Raw genomic sequence first — 4,306 nt, 5'->3', positions numbered from 1 at the left:
TTTTGCTGGGAGTAAGATCACTGTCTGACTGGCCATGAAGCTTAGAATAAGCACCTACAGGTTGTGGGGGACTAGTGGCTGTGTTGTGACTTCTCTGCTGAGTTAAGCTGATTGGCAGTCATGCAATGTACAGTGGTGTGGGCCAAGCCCTGCTATTTGTGCACCAGATCCATGGGGGAAGCTGTCATCTGAGTTCTGGTTCTGAGATGATTTTATTTATGTCTGGGCATTGCAAAGCAGCTGACTATGCAGTGGGAATTCTGGAGAATTGGGACTACTACTTGATTGGTTTGGGGGGTGTGCATCATGGGCACATGATAGCATTTTGGGCTGAGCAGTTGTCTGGCAAGCTCACTAAGATGGTGGTCACTGCCAGATGCAGTTTGAATACACACAGTTATTAAGAGCTGGACAGCCATGTGGTGTTCTCTCAACCAGGGAGGAGTAATTTAGATGGCTGTTGTATTGGTGGCAGAAGCCCAGAGTTGCTGCAGGCTGGCTGGGTTGTGCAGTGCTTAGCAAGATAGCAGGGCTGCTATCTGACTATCTTCAGAGCCAGATAGATATAGCTACATATGATCCACCAGCCTCTGTTAGCTTCTCTTTAGTTGGGTCCAACTGTTTTGGAGGATGGTGCATTGTATGAGTCTGGAAGCCAGAGTAGACCTTTCTACTAGGCCTAGGTCATGGGGCTGGAATGTATGAGCACAGGGAGAATGATGGCAGTTTCTGGAAAGGAGATAAGCTATGTATACTAGCCAGTCTCAGAGTGGTTGCACTCTAGCACTGGTTCATTTTTAAGACAGTGCTGAGTCTTAGCTGTTTAGGTCACAGAGGTAGGTGTGAACTATGTGAGCTCTGTGGCAGAATAGCTGTGTAAACTCAGAGCATCCCTCCAAACCACCTTACAGGACTGTAATGGTAGTGAGATCTATATTATGAATGGAAGCAGCAACGGAAACCATAAGGGGTCTCCAGATTACCTTCCACATTAGAAGCCTGGCTCTGAAATGCCGTTCAGGGTGGCGAAGAGGGAAGGTGCCCCACTCTTCTCTCTCTGGGACTGTGCTGTGTGTTCAAGCTCCACAGAGATTTCAATCACTTTCTAGCTACTCTTTGACATTTAAGTCTTTTATTATTTATTTATACATCTTTTTCATTTGTTCTTAACCACTTCTTTGTCCACTTCTGAGAATGAGTGATAAGCAACTCTCTGTAGCTATCTTGTTGATGTCACTATTCTTATTTTAAAGCCATAGAAAATGAGACATATGATCTCTGGACCTGGGTCTAGGCTCCAAATACATTACTTTGTAAACCCCACAATATACAGTGAGAGAAGATGGTGGCTATTGTAAACTTCCTGAGTAAGCTAATTAGTGCCCTGTTTGTACAATGTGCTGATTTACCATTCATCCATTTTCCAGATGCTCAGGGCTGAGAGACAACTGACTTGTTTGTATGCTCCATTTTTCTCCTGTATCCAGGGCTGGATTCAGTGTAGTTGGTACCTTCGGAGCAGTGGTGTTCACATCAGAATGGAATTCAAGAGCACAGATAGGTCCTTATCTAATTGATGAACAATAGATGAATCAGTGGCTAATCAGATGAACAGGATATTTGGCAGAACAAGCTGCCAGTGAAGAAAAGTGAGCTGCTGGTGTGCTCCTTGATAGCATTGCAAAGCGACACTCTAAATTTGTCTTCCATCTGTACTAGCCTGCACAAATGTCCTGTCCATTTTTTTTCTGCTATTGTTGCTACCTGGCTCATGAATCAGGAGCTAAACCTACATGTGTCCCCATAACATTCTTACGGGCATTATCTCAAAGTGTTTGGGAAATATGGAAAACAGTCATAAGTTAGCACACAAGAGGGCTAGCCTTGGGAATTGTTAGAACTTGGCCAAGGATCGCATTTCAATGGAGTAGGAAAGGGAAGAGGAAGTGGTGGCCCTTAACCTCAAGGAATTCTGCCAAATGGTCCACTCCTCTCTCACTCTTGTTCCGAGGAAGTGACAGAGCTTAGAACTGTATCGCATACAGGAGAAGAGCAAACCCTAACCGGGACCACCTGTTACCCTGCTCCAAAGGCAACTTTACATACTACTACCATACTACTACCAACTTCCCTTAAAATTTCTTATGGCACTCAAATATCAGTAGAAATAAATTCTTCTGGGTTAACTGCAACTGGACTATTGGCCTTTCAAGAGTCAACCAATCACTTCGGTCTGTACCAGGGCTCCCAAAGAGAACAAAATAACATTGGATTTTCAAAGCTAAATTTAAAGGAACTCCCTGAATGCCAGGCCACTTAAATGTTTAGACTTTTTTTTTTTTTTTCAGGAGGAATTCTTGCTTCCTGAAGAAAATAGAAATCTAAACTGATCTTGTGGCTAACTGGAACTCTTAAAGGTCTGAATCATTGATCCCACTGATGCCCGAGATACTGTATTCATTCTATTTTCCTTTCAAGGAAGGATGGTGGAGTAAATGAAAATGTTTTGCATTCATCTTTAAAACAGTTTCTATTTTTTATTTTATGTATGTGTTATGCTTGCATGTATGTAAGTGCACTCATATTGTGCAGTGCCCATGAAAGCCAGAAAAAGTTGCTGTATCCTGTGGAAGTGTAGTTATGGATGATTGTTAGCCACCATCTGGGTGCTGGGATTCAAATCCAGGTCTTCCACAAGAGTAGCCAGTGCTCTTAAGCACTGAGCTATCTCTCTAGTCCCTTACATTCATTTTTATTCTTACTTGCGAGGCCTGAATTGGTGGATGAGGGTTTTATCTTTATTCAACTCTAACAGGAGTTGATTATCTGGCTATCACCAGATTTTTCAGGAGTTAGTAGCTGGTGAAAGAATCATACACAAAAATGAGATCTGTGTAACAAGTTAACATCACTGCTGAAATCCTAAAAATACTGGAATTTTGGTAAAGAGAGAGATATTACCAAATTTGGGGATTTAGGAAGTTTCACATTAAGTCCCAAGCTGGCAAGCTGGGTCTCCATGGACTGAAGCGTGGAGAGAAGAGAGATGAAAACACCCAAATAAAGATTTGAAGACAGAAATGCACAAAGAGAATTCAGGAAAAGGCAACTGCTGTGATAGAACAGGCGATGATGGAGCAGAGACTTCCCAGTTACACACTGGCCAGGATCACTAGTACTTAATGCAGTGTTGGATGGAAGTGGTGACAGTGTGTGGTTTTCCAGAATACATTAACTAAGAAGGGTACTATCTAAGAAGTGGGTCTGGTTAAATATCTGTGAAGGGCAAAAGGAGTAGCAGGAGTGGCCTTCAGAGTGGGATGCAGATATGGTACCTGTCAAAGGAGAAGGGGGAAGGAAGAAGGCTGGGGATGCAGCTCAGACTCTTGTAATCCTGGGACAGTTTCATCCACGCAGGTGGAAAGCCTTCCGGCACTGTTGTCCTGAGTTCCACAGCTGCAGGAGAGGCCTGCACTAGTGCTATACCTGTGCTTCCTCATCTTTATTTGTTCCTCTTCCCAGGGTGGCCACAGTGACTCAGTCTCCCTCTGCTTTCACCATTTGTTGTGTCTTTAATTGGCACATTGGGTCAGGTGGCTGAACCTAGCTGTTTGGAGCTGCTGGAACCCAGGCTTTTATCCTGAAAACTCTGGTAACAGCTTTAGTGTTTTTTAAAAATTGTAGCAAAAGAACAAATTAAGGCTCAGACATCCTATAACTAAGTACTGTAACATTGTAATTCTCAAGTGTTAGAACACATTTTACTTAGTACTTTTATCTTCAACATTGGCAGCTATGAAAAATCAGGTTCAAATTTAGAAATCCCTGATGCTTCAGAGTCCCACATTGAACTGTGAAGGAACAGTGTGAGCTGTTGCCAGTCTAGAACCCTCTCTCTTTCTCGTCACAAAAGGCCCTTCACATTATACATGTAAATACCCTAGTACAAAAGTACAAGCTCGGACTGAACCCTGAATCAGGACACCCGTGGGCCTGGATATGTAGACACTAAGGCACAGACCATCCTCAGGAAAAGAAGTCCGTACAGGCTCCAGAAACAAGCTTGGGACCATTTGGGAAAAAAAATATCTACAAGGCATGGACCAAGCTCCAGAAGATATTTTCCTCAACTCCATGAATTCCTTATATAGTAGAAAAGATCTCAGTTGGAGGAGGATCAGAACCAGGTCTCCTACTATAGGGACCTGAGCAGGGGTCATTCTTGCTCAAGTCAAAGAAGGATATTACAGCAACCCAGTAATGTACCTAAGACCACACTGTTATTATGTACCAGAACACAGATGCG

This window comes from Nannospalax galili, unplaced genomic scaffold (genome assembly GCF_000622305.1).
Source record: "Nannospalax galili isolate Female #2095 unplaced genomic scaffold, S.galili_v1.0 scaffold1189, whole genome shotgun sequence".
NCBI classification, from domain to species: Eukaryota; Metazoa; Chordata; class Mammalia; order Rodentia; family Spalacidae; genus Nannospalax; species Nannospalax galili.
The sequence above is the reverse complement of the archived record's forward strand: the minus strand, read 5'-3'. Positions refer to the sequence as shown.